Raw genomic sequence first — 16394 nt, forward strand, 5'->3', positions numbered from 1 at the left:
TGTTGGTCCTGGGTTCGCCCATGCCCTGGAATAGACCTCTGACATTCTGTGTTGTGGTCTTCTCTGTATGCAGGGGTGGGCTGGTTTATGTCAGCATGGTGGGATTACCATAAAAGTCATTAGATGTACTTCTGGATGTGGCTTTTCCACTTACAGTAATTAAAACCAACTACTAAGTTGACTTTTTGTTTTGACCTAATTCGTGACTTTCCTCTGCTTCTGTCTCTTAAGGGGCTAAGTCTTCGGCTCCGTGAGGGCCTAAGGGCCGTGCCTGTCTTCTCTACGCTACAGGGTTGCCAGCACGGACAGGCCAAGGCCAGGAACTTCATTATTCTTTTTGTCTTAATCTCCTTCTGTGGATCCAAGTGGCCGTTTCAGCCTCAAGGGTTTGGCAAGGCAACAAGTAGGTGGGGCGGGGAGAGGGAACCCGAACCCAGGCTCGGGGCGGGGCTCCTGCCGCCTGCTTCCCACCCCGCCGCCGCCCACTGCCCCCTCCGGGGTCACTACTTCGGGTCCAGAGAGTGGGAAAGTCCTATTTTAAAGCTCTCTGCTATTTTTCCGTCTTTCGCCCGCTCCTCCGCCGCCAGGGGCTCCCTGCACGAGAGGCGCACCCATTTAGGGAGCCTTTTCGCGTCCCGATCCGGCTCCGGAGCGCAAGGACGCCTCTACTCCCGCCCGGCCCCTGCCGCGGGCGCCGAGCACACGCAGCACCTGACTCGCGCTCCCATTGGCTACTGCCTGTTGCTAACCCACGTGATCGGCGCCGGCGCGCCCCGCCCTCGGCCCCGCCCCCGCCCCCGCCCCCGCGGGCTCCCGCGGCTCGGCTCCGCGGCGCGTTCCTGCGGGGGTGGCGTGGGCCGCGCCGGGCTCCGAGCTCTCGGCCGCCCGCCCCTGCAGACTGCAAGTCTCCGCGCGGCGCCCGGGCGGGCGGCCGGTGTCCACAAGGTGGCAGTGCCGCGCTGCTGGTGTCCTGACCGGGGGTCCGCACGCGCCGCGCCGGGCGGCCGGAGTCCGCACTTCCCTCCTGCCAAAGTTTTAATGAACCTATAGACACACCCGGACCTGGGTCACCCCCAGGGCTGGCTGGCCGCGCCCCTCAGATCTGGGGGCTCCCCTGGGAGAGATGCATGCCCCGATGGCGTCTTTGTCCCAACTCAGGGAATCAGAACTTGGGGTCTGTCAGTGCAGCAGGTATGTTGATGTTTTCAGCAGTTTTCTTTTTTCTTTCTTTCTTTCTTTCCTTTGAGAGTCATTCTGAGAATCCATTCGGAAAGAAACAAACACTTGGACAATTACTGTCTGTCTTCTTGAGAATACCTCCTTTCCCCCTCCTCCCCCGAAGCAATCTGCAGCTTCCTTTTTTTTTTGTTGTTTTGGTAAAAGGTCTACACCACCACCGTTTCGGAGGATCTCTCCACGCACCGGCGTCCTGGAATCCTAACCCGCTCAAGTGGAGAACATCCCGGGAACGTCCTGGTCCCGAGGCTTGTCCCGGGCTGCCCTTAATTCCAGACTCAGAGAGAGATAAGCTCCTCCGACCTCGTTTGACCCCGCTGCAGGCGCCGGGTGTCCTCTTTCAGCGTGTGCGGGTTGGAGGGTCGACTTTTCTCCCTGCTCACTGGAATTTTATTTTTCCCCCTCTGTTCACTTTCCTCCTTGGCTTGTGGCTGTGCTCACGCCCCCTACCATAGTCTAAGCCCGCCCTCCCCCCCACCTGCACACACACCCACAAACACACACACATACACACGGACATGCTTCCCGCTCTTTTTTTATTATTATTATTATTCTGAGGGCTGTCTGGGAAAGAGAGAGGCCAGAGGAGGTGAAGGCAAGAAAGGGACTGGGTTGCACATTCCGACTTATGGAGAAAGGAGGGAGAAACACCCCCTTGGCTTCCCATTGTCTACACCACCCAGCCCAGTTCCATGCCCCAGTAGTCAAGCCCTTCCCTTGGGCTCCCTAAGCTGTCCTCCAGGGAATTTCCCACAATGCTCCTAGTCTGCTCCAGCCTAGCAACGGTCCACCTGTGACAGGACTACAGAGGGGGAACTCCTGTTCACAGATGTTGGGGTTTCTACCCATGCTCAAACATGGAACAACATATGTGCCGACTGAATGCCGCCTGCGGTCTCCAGTGAGGTGCAGGTCATCTCTGCAGGAGTGCTGGACAGACAAGGCCATCTCTCACCTCCAGGCTGTGTGACAGGAGGCTAAGGACTCAGGAAAGGCCAGTAGGGAGCATTTTTTAGAAAAATGCTCACCTGTTATGCTTTCCCACCTCTCTTAAAATAGGGGAGCAGGGCTTCAGAGAACTACCTGGAGAGCTTCGCAGATGTCTCCTGGAGTCGGGGGCAGGGGGCCACAGGGCCCAAGGTGGCTTCAGAGTAGAGAGACTGTTTACAGTGGCGAGAGAAAGAGCTGGCAAGGCACACATACAGGCCAGTCTTCCTGTTGGCAAAGTGGGCCTACCTCCCCAGGCAAGGGAGGGGCACAGTCAACAGTGGGAACAAGGATCTGTGGGGGAAGGGTGGCCCGCCAGCAGAACCCTTGGGAGGGGAACTCCAACCATCAGAAGAACCCATGGAAGGACCCCACCAGGGAAAGAGCCAACATCTGTACGCCTGCCTGAACTCCAGTTATCCCCAAGCCCTCCTTGAAGAACTTTGGCCCCGAGAGACCTGAGCCACCAGCCAGTGATTGGAGGGTCTGAGAGGAAGAGATAAACTCTGATCAAATCGTTTTCCCAAGCATAAATCCCCAGCTTCCAATTGGTAGAAGGAGAAAAAGTGCTGATTTAAATGAAAGAGACAGGTTTTTAATTTTGATTGGGCTAAACTTTTTAACATTGGGGACTGATAATACTGACGTCAGAAAGCATTTACATCATCTTTACTGTTTTACGTGTATTCATTCATTTAATCCTCAACAACAGCCTTGAGGGATAGTCTTACTGTCCCTGTTTCATAGAAGAGGAGCCTGAGGTCTGGAGAAGTTAAGGAAATGGTGCAAGGTCCACAGTTAGTAAACGGCAGAACCGGGATTTGAATCTGGACTTCAGAGTCTAGGTGTAGAACCCAAGTGCCTCCCCATCTCTGAATCTTTATTCCTATTCTTGACCAAACCTCACTCGACTTCAAGGCTCAGCTCTGCCTGTTCTGGTCTAAGAACCCTCCTTGGCTGGGCCAGCTGAAGGAGCCTCTCTGCTCTCAGGAGTCTGGTCATGGCTGTGGAGATGCCAGTGCCCTAAGAAAAGATGGGGCATCGTCTGAGGAATCGCCTTCAGAACCCGAGGCACATCTGTTCAGACCTCGATGCTGACAGCTGTTTTTGAAGGTGAATATGATGCTTGGAACCATCCAGAAGTCACCTGGAGTCCAGTGAAAAAGCCAACCATCAAGGTAAGAGAAACCATTTTTGCTAAAGGGAAATAGGATACACTCTGGACTTCAGTGTCTGGATCAGTCTGGTTTGCTTCTGTGACTTGAATACTGGATCTAAACGTAATTCCAGAAGAGAAAATTCTCCAAAGAGGTGAGACCTGGCAGCCTTACTGAAGAGCATATGCTCTGAGGAATATGGGCAGAGTACAACTCATTGGGAAGTACAGGTTGTTTTTCTAAATATATATATATATATATATGTATATTCTAATCATGCTCATCACCTTATCCCCAACTTTTATTATATTCTTTCTGTACAACTGGATTATGAAATGTGAGGACAGAGACTGCATCTTTTACTTCTTTCTGTTTCCTGTCACACCAAGTGTGTAAGGTGCAAAATGAGTATGTTAGGCTCATAAGGAGCCTTGTATGTTGGGGAAATTTTCTTTTTTAAAAAACGTTTTAATTAATTTCTTTTTGGCTGTGTTGGGTCTTCGTTGCTGCGAGTGGGCTTTTCTCTGGTTGGGCGAGCAGGGGCTGCCCTGTAGTCGTGCTGCGCAGGCTTCTCATCGTGGCGGCTTCTCTTGCTGCAGAGCACAGGCCCCAGGGTGCACAGGCTTCAGTGCTTGTGGCTCCCGGGCTCTCGAGCACAGGCTCAATATTTGTGGTGCACAGGCTTAGTTGCCTCACAGCATTGGGAATCTTCCCAGATCAGGAAGATCAATGCAGGAAATCCATGTTTCCTGCATTGGTGGCGGATTCTTTGTCACCCAACCACCAGGGAGGCCCTGGGAAATTTTCTATTTGAGTAGAATTAAAAAGGGTGTCCCAGTTGCAGATGAGCTGGTGTGCAAGGTTGCAGGAAATGGACACAATAGAAAAGTTTGAGACTTACTTGGCCTCCTTGAGTAGAGTATCTCTTGGGGGCAGAGTTTATTTAGTAGAACCACAGGAGATATAACTATCTATCTATCTATCTATCTATCTATAGATATACCTGTATCTCTAGATATAACTAGAGAGGAATGTCTAATGGGCAGATAGGTCTTTATCTTTTAGGCCAGTGTTTTTTTTAGTTAGAAAGGGTAGGGGAGCCAGAACCAGGAAACTCCCTGCTCACCACCGCACCTTGTGTTTGACCATGGACTTGCAACCTTATGGTCAGCTGTGACCTGACAGCATATTGTAGCCTGCTGTCCTGTCTCAGGGTGCTTTGAGAAATTGTAAGGAACTAAACAGTTAGTCAAAGCTATGGTTTTTCCAGTGGTCATGTATGGATGTGAGAGTTGGACTATAAAGAAATCTGAGCGCCGAAGAATTGATGCTTTTGAAGTGTGGTGTTGGAGAGGACTCTTGAGATTCCCTTGGACTGCAAGGAGGTCCAACCAGTCCATCCTAAAGGAAGTCAGTCCTGAATATTCATTGGAAGGACTGATGTTGAAGCTGAAACTCCAATACTTTGGCCACCTGATGCGAAGAACTGGCTTATTAGAAAGACCCAGCTGCTAGGAAAGATTGAAGGCAAGAGGAGAAGGGGACGACAGAGGATGAGATGGTTGGATGGCATCACCGATTCAATGGATATGAGTTTGAGTAAGCTCCAGGAGTTGGTGACGGACAGGGAAGTCTGGAGTGCTGCAGTCCATTGGATCGCAAAGGGGATACAACTGAGCGACTGAATTGAACTGAACTGAACTGAACTAAACGAGAAGAAATTCCCTGAGTTGTTGGTATCATTCCCCCTTGCATAAAACTGAGCCACTGTGCAGAAAGCCAGTTTCTTCAGCATGGAGGTCGTTGGCATCTATGACTGTTGGCATGTTGCTATCTTCCTTACTGTCCTGAGCCATTTGTCTGTGAGGAATGGACATCTGAAGTTGCTAAGGAAAGATCAGAAGTTACCTCGTGGTAACCTCTGATTTATTTTAGAGGTTTCCGCTGTAGGTATTACTGTGTGGGTTTTTAATGGAAAAGAATAATCAAGACCAGTCTGCTCAAAGAGCTTATGGAAAATATATGAAATTTAGAGTGTAAAAACCAGATTTAATTGTTAAACCTATTTTTAAAAAGCCAGCAAAGGAAAGCAAGAAAAACGACCCCAATGGCTCATTATGTAACATCCAGATGTTTGGCTTGGAACAGGCCAGATGAGGAGGTGATTTTTTCTCTCTTCATCTGCTTGCTTTGGCCTCACTGGAGAGGCAGTGCGAGACATTGTATAAGAAGCTTGCTTGAGTGGACTTGTCCCCACTCTCCACTTGCCCTTCGAGAGACCCGTGAGCCTTCAGCTGCGTTTTTAAGCTCTGACGTGGCACATTCTTAATGAACACATTCCTTAGACCCAGCGTGGGCTTGAGACGCTTCTGGAAATCATCTCATGATGACTCCAGGTGGACCAGGCAGCGAGTGGAAAATATTTTTCCTTCTCATTCAGGTGTTGTGGACTCAAGGAAACCTGAGGTTTTTTGATCTTAAACATGTGGCTCTAACAAAATATTTAAATGTGCCCGTGGGCTTGGAAAAAGTGACAGCTGCTCTTCAGCATTATAGAGAGATGTCCATGTTTCCGCTGGCTTTGTTTGTCAGCATGGATGTTTGCTTTTGCCAGAAATGCCAGCGAAGGGCAACAAGCACCGTTCTGCTCGAATGAGAAAAGCAGGACCTGATTAGCAGACAGGTTTGTTGAAAAAGCATTTCTGCTGCACACTAATCTCTACATATCCTGTCGGGAAATCCTCTCAATCCCATACCTGATAAATAAATCTGGCAAGTGAGTAAACACTCTGAAAGTCTCTTACTGATAGATAATTCCACCTGTGATGTGGGTTCTGCCGGCCTCTGAGCCTGGGCAGCGTTGTGTACCTTTCAGGCTGACCTGGAACAAAGCTTGTCCAGGAAAAGATGTCTGTGTGTCCTCCCTGCCCAGCACTGAGCCCTTGGCTTCAGCCTTTCACAGGAACCAAGGGGGTGTTTGGGGCTCACGTTGACGTCCTGGATTACGGATGCTATTATCTGGTGCTTTTGTTGAACTTGAGTGCTCCGCCAGGCGTCGTGTAATTCTCCAGATCAGAAATACCATGCTCTGTGTTCTTCTGGTTTTCCACTCAGGGCCAGGGTAGGGGGTCCTGAAGCTGTTACAGAACTCCTTTTCAGAAGTTTACATTCAGTCTGCACAAACACCCTCCCTTCTTGAAAGCCCGCACGGTCTCCCCACCCTCCTGCAGGGGTCTCGGAATGCTGTTCCACAGCAGTGCTCCATGATGACGTGATGTGATTTTCCTGAAGGTTCTTGAGGGCACAGGCCATGTCTTTTCATCAGTGAAGGTCGGTGCCTGGTATGCTCATTATTAATTAGTTATTAGTAATTAATTAATGCTGAATGAGTGAACGGCAGTCCTTGGTTAAGTTTGAGGGCACGTGTGTGTGAGACATTGCCAGAGAACGACACTTAGGTCTTATTAAGTTAGTGGATGTGTGCTTAGTCACCCAGTTGTGTCTGACTCTTTGGTACCCCATGGACTGCAGCATTCTAGGTGCCCCTGTCCTCTGCTATCTCCTGGAGTTTGCTCCAGTTCATCTCCAGTGAGTCGGTGATGCTATCTAACCATCTCATCCTCTGCTGTCCCCTTCTCCTGCCCTCAATCTTTCCCAGCATCAGGGTCTTTTCCAGTGAGTCAGCTCTTTGTATCAGATGGCCAAAGTATTGGAGCTTCACCTTCAGCAACAGTCCTTTCAGTGAATATTCTGGGTTGATATCCTTTAGGATTAGCTGGTTTGAGCTCTTTGCATTCAGTTCAGTTCAGTTCAATCTCTCAGTTGTATCTGACTCTTTCTGACCCCAAGGACTGCAGCACACCAGGCTTCCCTGTCCATCACCAACTCCCAGAGTTTACTCAAACTCACATCCATTGAGTTGGTGATGCCATCCAACCATCTCATCCTCTGTTGTCCCCTTCTCCTCCTGCCTTCAATCTTTCCCAGCATCAGGGTCTTTTCAAATGAGTCAGCTCTTCCCATCAGGTGGCCAAAGTATTGGAGTTTGAGCTTCAACATCAGTCCTTCCAATGAACACCCAGGACTAATCTCCTTTAGGATGGACTGGTTGGATCTCCTTGCAGTCCAAGGGGCTCTCAAGAGTCTTCTCCAACACCACAGTTGAAAAGCATCAATTCTTTGATGCTCAGCTTTCTTTATAGTCCAACTCTCACATCCATACATGACTACTAGAAAAACCATAGCCTCAACTAGACAGACCTTTGTTGGCAAAGTAATGTCTCTGTTTTTTAATATGCTGTCTAGGTTGATCATAACTTTTCTTCCAAGGAGTAAGCGTCTTTTAATTTCATGGCTGCAGTCACCTTCTGCCCTGATTTTGGAGCCCCCAAAAATACAGTCTGACACTGTTTCCACTGTTTCCCCATCTATTTGCCATGAAGTGATGGGACCAGATGCCACGATCTTAGTTTTCTGAATGTTGAGCTTTAAGCCAACTTTTTCACTCTCCTCTTTCACTTTCATCAATAGACTCTTTAATTCTTCACTTTCTGCCATAAGGGTGGTGTTATCTGCATATCTGAGGTTATTGATATTTCTCCTGGCAATCTTGATTCCAGCTTGTGCCCAGTGTTTCTCATGATGTACTCTGCATATAAGTTAAATAAGCAGGGTGACAATATACAGCCTTGACGTAATCCTTTTCCTATTTGGAACCAGTCTGTTGTTCCATGTCCAGTTCTAACTGTTGCTTCCTGACCTGCATACCGGTTTCTCAAGAGGCAGGTCAGGTGGTCTGGTATTCCCATCTCTTTCAGAATTTTCCACAGTTTATTGTGATCCACACAGTCAAAAGCTTTAGCATAGTCAATAAAGCAGAAATAGATGTTTTTCTGGAACTCTCTTGCTTTTTCTATGATCCAGCAGATGTTGGCAATTTGATCTGTGGTTCCTCTGCCTTTTCTAAAACCAGCTTAAACATCTGGAAGCTCTTGGTTCACATATTGCTGAAGCCTGGCTTGGAGAATTTTGAGCATTACTTTACTAGCGTGTGAGATGAGTGCAATTGTGCAGTAGTTTGAGCATTCTTTGGCATTGCCTTTCTTTGGGCCATCCAAGGGACTCTCAAAAATCTTCTCCAGCACCACAGTTTTAAAGCATCAATTCTTCTGCACTCAGCCCTCTTTATGGACCAACTATCACATCTGTACATGACTACTGGAAAAACATAGCTTTGTCGGCAAAGTGATGTCTCTGCTTTTTAATGCACTCTCTAGGTTTGTCATAGCTTTCCTTCCAAGGAACAACAGTCTTTCAGTTTCATGGCTGCAGTTGCCATCTACGATGATTTTGGTGCCCAAGAAAAAAAAAATCTGTCCACGGAGAACCCCATGGACAGTATTCAGTACATTAGAAAGTCTATAAATCCAGTCAATACTGAAGAGGAAGAGAAGCAGCCTTCACTTCTTGGAGGAGAACTTTCTAAACATATTTTAAATCCATCGCAGAGCTGTTGCTTTAATTCAACAGGTATACTTTGAGCACTAGCTGGCTTTTCTATGTGTGCGTGTGAAATATGTAAATCCTGCTTGCTCTGCACCCTGGAAGAAGTCCTCATCGAGTTGCGCAATGTGAGAAGCAGGTTGTCTGAAAAGCAGGACCTGGGGTTCTGAATGCTTGACCTCGTACCTTCACTTTGAAACCACTTTTGTTTTCTCTGTCTGTAGCATGGTGAGGCTTCTCACAGAAATCCATTTGCAGCCTCTTCAACAAGAATAACAGTAGCACTCACTATGAGCCATGCCAAGAGTTCCACAAATAATGTCTCAACAGATTCTCACAACCACCCTGTGAGCTTGGTGTTCTCATCATCATGGCTGTTTGACTGATGGGGACACAGAGGGCTGACATGGTTTGCCTGAAGTCACCTAGTCAGTAAATGGTAACACTGGGATTTGAACCCAGGCAGTCTGGCTCCCGAGTCTGGGCTCTTTCTTTCCTACTCTGTTAGAGGGTCATCTCTTTCCACGCAGTGGGCTTTTCTCTCTACCCAAGACCCCTACAGTTAAGTTTGTATGTATACTATACAGCTTCTATTTTATATGAGACCATTTCAAAAGCATTCTGCCAAGTAGGAAGGGATTATTTATCACCACCATGGTATTTATCACCACCACAGAGCCCCCATTGAGACCTCCTCACCAGCATACCAGGCGGCTCAGTGATAAAGAATCTACCTGCCAATGCAGGAGATGCAGCAGATGCAGATTTGATCCCTGGGTTGGGAAGATACCCTGGAGTAGGAAATGGCAACCCGCTCCAATATTCTTTCCTGGAAAATTCCAAGGACAGAGGAGACTGGTGGGCTACCGTCCATGGGATTGCAGAGAGTTGGACACGACTGAGCGTGCATGCAGTGCCATACCTCGTTCTTGGTTTGGGAACTCATCCCTTTTTCTTCCTCTTCAGGTCTGGGAGTAATAATAGCTCCTCCACTACGGTAGGCAGAATAATGACCCTCCCTTCTCCCAGAGATGTCTGTCCTAATGCCTGGGACCTGTGAATATGACAGAAGGGGCTTTGCGGATGTAATTAAGGATTTGAAATGGGGAGATTATCCTAGATTATCCAGGTGTGGCCCATATACATGGATCCTTATACATGAGTCAGATCCGATAGAGATTTGAGAAAGCTGTGCTGCTGGCTTGGAAGATGGAGAAAGTGACTGTTAGCAAAGGGAAGGGGGCAGCCTCAAGAGCTGGAAAGGACTGGGAACCAGATTCTCCCCTAGAGATTCCAGGAGCACAGCCCTTCCCGCGCCTTGGTTTTAGCCCAATAAGAACCACTCTGCCTTCCAGAACTCTGTAATAATAATACAATTGTGTTGTTTCAAGCTCCCCACCTCTCCCCCCCAAATTCCACAGAGTTGCTGAAAATCCACCCTGCTGTTTTACATAATACAATAACGGAGAAAGATACTACAAAACTATGTCTTATTAGAGGTTATATAATTGAGCATATGTGCAAGTTCCAGGCTGTGGGATACAAGAAATTCATTGTGAGAACTTAGAACCTCATTGGGAAGCAACGGTGCACACATATACAACAAGCAGCAAGTCTTTATTTAAGGGCAAATATGAGCAGGACCTTCCCTGGTGGCTCAGACGGTGGATCCAGGAGATGCAGGAGATGCAGATTTGATCCCTGGGTCGGGAAGATACCCTGGAGTAGGAAATGGCAACCCGTTCCTGTATTCTTGCCTGGAGAATCCCCACGGACAGAGGAGCCTGGTGGGCTGCAGTCCATGGGGTCACAAAGAGTCAGACATGACTGAGCGACTCAGCACAGGACCAAGAGTGAACCCTGGGAAGGTGTGCAACCAGGTTGGGTCAGGGGCGCTGGTGTAGCTGAGCATGTTCTGGAACTCTGCCATTATCTTATCATGTCTCAAAGACCACACATGTGCGTGGGCTAAGTCGATTCAATTGTGTCAGACTCTTTGTGACCCTATGAACCTTAGCCCTCCAGGCTCCTCTGTCCGTGGAATTCTCCAGGCAAGAATACTGGAGTGAGTTCCCATGCCCTCCTCCAAGGGATCTTCCTGACCCAGGGCTCTAACCCATGTCTTTTAACATCTCCTGCATTGGCAGGCAGGTTCTTTACCACTAGCACCACTTGGGAAGCCCAGAAGAGCATATAGGAAGCAAGAAAATAATCTTGCTGATACACAGACTCAGACACACAGCTTTCTAGAAGGTGTCAAACAGTTCTCTGCTTTCCCCATTGGAAGTGGAAGTGAAGTGAAAGTCACTCAGTCCTGTCCGACTCTTTGTGACCCCACGGATTATATGGTCCATGGAATTCTCCAGGCCAGAATACCGGAGTGGGTAGCCTTTCCCTTCTCCAGTGGATCTTCCTGCCCCAGGAATTGAACCAGGGTCTCCTGCATTGCAGGTGGATTCTTTACCAACTGAGCTCTCAGAGAAGCCTTTTCCCATTGGTAGCCCTTTAATTGACTTAGAGCAGCCTCTGCTGAGTTCCCACTTTCTCTGCTCTCCCCACCTTTCTGTGTTATGCCTGCACCCTCTCCTCAGGGTCTGTGTCATCCTACCAGTCCCTGGAATGGTCCAGAGGTGGAGAGCCTCCAAGATCTATCTGGACAGATGGTGGGGATTCTTACAGACCTTGGTCCCTCACCAAGCATCCTTGCATTCAACGGAAGTTCGCCAGTCTTCAAGACAAACATCCAGAAGATGACCGAGCTCCCTCTCATCCTAATTACAGTTCATCTCCCACAGCCCAGCTCTCACCCACCTGAGTGTGAAGGACGAGGACAATCAAGCAGATTCCAGGGTCTGATGGACTCTGAAGAAGGGCTGGGAATGTGAAGGTGGGGATGGGTATTAAGAGCATTCCAGGCTGGGAGAAAGCATTTCCAGAGGCCAGGAGGGAGGGACAGGCAGCCCTGTGCTAGAGGAAAAACAGCAAAGAGGTGGACTCACCTGGGGTGGAAGAAAATGAAAAAAAACTGCCTGGGGCAAGAGGGATGACGTTTTGGTGCTGGGAGAACTGTGGTGAGGAATGTATGTTTGGGGAACCCTTCAAGGGAATGACAGGATTCCTCCTTTTTCAGCCCGGTTTTGGACATCATTTACTTCTGCCTGCAATAATGAGGTTTTTTAGTCACTTGGTTGTGTCTGACTCTTCTGCGACCCATGGACTGTAGCCCACCAGTCTCCCCTTTCCATCAATTTCCCAGGCAAGAATACTAGAGTGGGTTGCCATTTCCTTCTCCAGGTGATCGAACCTACGTCTCCTGCATTGGCAGGCGGGTTCTTTACCCCTGAGTCACCAGGGAAGCTGAAGCTCCACTACTCTGGCCACCTGGTTTGAAGAACTGACTCACTGAAAAAGAGCCTGCTGCTGGGAAAGATTGAAGGCAAAAGGAGAAGGGGACGACAGAGGATGAGATGGTTGGATGGCATCACCCACTCAGTGGGCATGAATCTGAGCAAACTCTGGGAGATGGTGAAGGACAGGGAAGCCTGACGTGCTGCAGTCCATGGAGTCGCAAAGAGTTGGACACAACTGAGCGACTTCACTTTCCTTTAGCAACTGAAAACAACAACAAGCCGTGAGGGGTGGCTGCTGGAGGGAAAATTCCCTCTGCTCCCATTCTGCTTCCTGCAGAGCTCAGAGCACTGACCTGGACACTGTGCTACAGAAACCCCAAGAGTGATTGGCCAGGCCTTGGAAATAATTAATACGCTTACTAGTCAGAGTCACGTCCTCTTACCAGGTATGTCCCAGGGTGGGCGGCCCGGCTATTTGTCACATTTTCCGGGAGGTTGGCTGGAGCCTCCACCTGCTGGGAAGCTCGAGACTGATCATGCAGGTGTCTGACCGAGTTAGCATTGATCCCCAGCCCGGCTGTTGCATTGCACTCCGCGCAAGCAACGCGTTTCTGTTTCTCTCATATATTAGAGCTGAGTCCTGTGCTCCCTGCTCTGTGCATATCACACAGAAATGATTTCAAGCCTGTTCTTTGCATGTGTAGAGACTGCCTTTTTGCAGGCTAGTATTTCATGAGGTCTTTTCCGACATGCTGTTTCCGTGCTGTTACTCTCCGATATATCACGGCATTTCTGTGGTTCCCGGCACCGAGGGGGAGAAGATGTTGTCTTGGTGGCGATATCTCATCCAGAATTCCTATCACTTTTGTAAGTGGGAAGGGGGATAATCACACCTACTATAAATATTCTAGGTCCTTACTAAAATATTTTTTCATTGAGAGTGGTATTTGATATACGACGTTTCCTTCTTGGATTCCTGCCAGTGAGTTTTAGGGGATTACCCAAAGGATTTTGTTATGAGCTGAGCCACTTACAGACTGCTCCTATGGATAGGGGCTCAAGTGATGGAATGTGGCTGCGGGGAAACCCAGAAATGAGCAAAGAACTTTGGGAAATTGTCCTGGTCGGTATTGCAATGAGAGGAGAGAGCCTGCCAGGTACGATTGGCTTTATTAGGAAAAACGGTTTACTGCTTAAATGGTGAATTTCTGCTCTTTTGCTTTCTGTTCTGCCATATGGTTTGCATAGCGAGGCGACGCCAGTTTCCATCTACAAGCTTGGGTCCTGGGGTCAGATGGCTGGGATTCGAAACCCAAGCACCAAGTTATTTAAATCCCAAAGCCTTCGCTTTATAATCTGGAAATGATAATAATAATAACAGCAACAGCAGCAATTGTATCTAACTCAGAGGACTATTTTAAAAATTAAATAATAACGAGTCACGTGACACATTTAGTGTCTGGCTTATAGCATAACAAGGAGGTCAGAATGCCATTGTTTTCCGTTGTCAGTAACAGTATTATTTTTATATTGTTTTAATGAACTGGAAGGTTCAGAGTACATAAAAGATAATACTGATGATGGGAAAATTTTAGGAAAAATGTACGAGTTTTGGATAATAATCAGGAGTGAAGTATTTACATAGACCCTTACAGGCATCATCACTGTGTTTCTCTCTGTAGAGATTTGCTGCCAGCTCACAGAAGAAGCCCTTCCACATTCTTTGGGCTTGCACACATGTGGGAGTGTGTGTGTGTGCATGTGCGTGTCTGTACATATGTATATTGCTTCATGGAATACTCCTTTGCAAAATGTAGAGGGAAGCATTGTGGGCTGTGAAGGAGACCGTCACAGAAAAAAAGAGATTTCTCTTGTGTCCTTTCAAATGGACCACTGCCCACTGAAGCACCTTTTTCTTCTCTCTGAAGCCAAGTAAAGGCATCGGGGCCTATCGTCTTTCAACAGCACTCTTTCTTCTTCTTCTGTTTGGATTTCTCTAAGCACGCTTCCCCAGGCGTCTGGAAAATTAAATGAAAGAAATAAAATAATTCATCTTTTTTTCCCCCTTGGAGTGAGGACCTGCAGAAATAAAGGAAGCCAAGATACTTACAATAGGATCCATGTAGGTTTCAGGGAACAAAGAGAGACAACAATCACATGGATGGCTTAAAAGAGCTACACCTCAGGGTAGACCCGTTATGCAAGAGAAATGAAGCTGGTGGTAACTCCAGCCACTTAAAGAAGGAGTCCATCGTCTTACAAAGGAAGATGCGCGTGTGCTCTTGTGTGTGTGCTCAGTTGTGTCTGAGTCTTTTCGCCCCCATGGACTGTAGCCAGCCCGCCAGGCTCCTCTGCCCATGGAATTTTCCAGGCACAAATACTGGAGTGGGTTGCCATTTCCTATTTGAGGGTATTTTCCTGACCCAGGGATTGAAACTTGGCGTCTCTTGCATCTTCTTCACTGGCAGGTGGATCCTTTACCACTGAGCTGCCTGGGAAGCTCCTGCAAAGGGAGATACTCACTGTCATAAAACGGTTTGCCTTCTGGTTAGGGATCTCTCACTTGGGTGATACAGACAGTACTAGACAGCACCCTGGGGGAATTGAATTGGGAAGGGACAGTAAAGAAACAAAGAGGAAACAAATTGGGAAACAAAGAGTATTCCTGATGTTAATTGGGGCTAGCACCTCTGACTCAGGAGGTGGTTTGTAGGGGCCCCGGTTAGGCCTCTTCAGAGCGGGCATGGCGGTGAGCTGCAGGCAGGGTTTTGAGAAAATCTGAGCAATGGTGGAGAGGGCTTCCCCGACCCTGTTCTCTGCTTTGCTGTCAATCCTGAGAGGTGATAAGCACGTGGGCTGCTGGGCGCGTGATGCTTAGAAACACCCTTCCTCAGGGGAGCCCCAGCTATTCAGGCGGCGTCTCTTATGCTTTGGAAAATCAAAACAAGTGAAGAATCAGGAATGTTCTGGGAAGAAGAAACAGCGATTGCATAGTCTGTAACCTAGGAAAGATTTTTATGTGTTTGGGGAACTGAAAGACCAGTAGGGAGAGAGAAGAGAGAGCAAAGGAGGGGAGCGGCTGGTCGTGGGGGAGAGAGCTGGGCTGCGGGCTGGTGGATGCGGGTCGTGGGAGGGAGCTTAGATTTTTATTGTCAGTGTGTAGGTAACCCAGGGCCTTTAAGCTGGGGAATTGCAAAGGATGTGATATGTATTCACTCAACCTTTAGGAAGATGGCTAAGAAACTTCCGGACACTCTCTGAAATGATAAGCTATTGAAAGTCTTTATCGAAGTTTAGCCCAGGATCTGCAGGGTAGGCTGGGGTACAAGAGACCCGTCCATCTGCTTGTAGTATCCCATCCGCTGGCCGCACAGCATCCCAGATGTCTCTCTTCAGCACCTTCTGGTGTCTACAGGTCTTTATTCAAAATTGAGCTTCTCACTGTTTTCAAGAGGACGAGGCAATAGTCTATATTCCTGGCCCCTGGATATTGAAGAGGAAGGTCACAAAATGAAATTTCACCTTGGAGATTTTTTCTAAATTAGAAAGCTCTCCCAAATGTAACTAAACTGGAGAGAATGGAGTGATCTCTTTAAGAAATCTTCAAAATGCCAGTAAAGTTTTCTCCAGGTTGTGTTTCTCCAAATCAAGCTGTAACAATTTGTAGGACTTCTGGTGGCTCAGGGGTGAAGAATCCACCTGCAATGCAGGAGATGTGGGTTCGATCCCTGGGTTGGGAAGATCCGCTGCAGAAGGAAGAAACGGCAACCCACTCCAGTATTCTTGCCTGGGAAATCCCCTGGACAGAGGTGCCTGGTGGGCTACAGTCCATGGGTTTGCAAGAGTCAGACACGACTTAGCAACTAAACCACGACCACCAATGATGTGTAAGAAAATGACAGACCCTACTCTAAGGCTTCAGCTATTTGAAATGGGTAAAATACAGGTATATATATCAGTCAGCTGAAGTTTAGTTATGCTGCAGGAACAAAGAACCCCAACTCTATGTTCACAAAGACAAGGTCCTTTCCTCCCTAAGTTACAGTTTGCAGGCCACCTGGACTCTGTTCTGTGCCGTTTTTATCCCAGAACCTTGGCTGAAGGAGCAGGCCTGCCTGGAACACAACAGCTTCACTGCGGAGGGAAGAGCGGTGGCGAGACG

At 48.2% G+C, this 16394-nt stretch overlaps 1 long non-coding RNA gene across 3 annotated transcripts in view; it reads left to right on the forward strand.

The window, feature by feature from the left end:
- The first annotated feature begins 859 nt into the window (after window positions 1-859).
- LOC138984976 (uncharacterized) overlaps window positions 860-16394 on the forward strand; it is a 120680-nt gene continuing 105145 nt past the window's right edge. For 2 of the 3 annotated variants that reach the window (XR_011462211.1, XR_011462210.1), the window contains exons 1-2: window positions 860-1191; window positions 1384-3401. This is a non-coding gene — a long non-coding RNA (uncharacterized lncRNA). Of the gene's footprint in view, window positions 1192-1383; window positions 3402-4650; window positions 6149-16394 lie in introns of those variants that run through there. The other variant, XR_011462212.1, reaches the window with a different exon arrangement.

Source organism: Bos mutus, chromosome 23, assembly GCF_027580195.1.
Source record: "Bos mutus isolate GX-2022 chromosome 23, NWIPB_WYAK_1.1, whole genome shotgun sequence".
Classification (NCBI taxonomy): Eukaryota; Metazoa; Chordata; class Mammalia; order Artiodactyla; family Bovidae; genus Bos; species Bos mutus.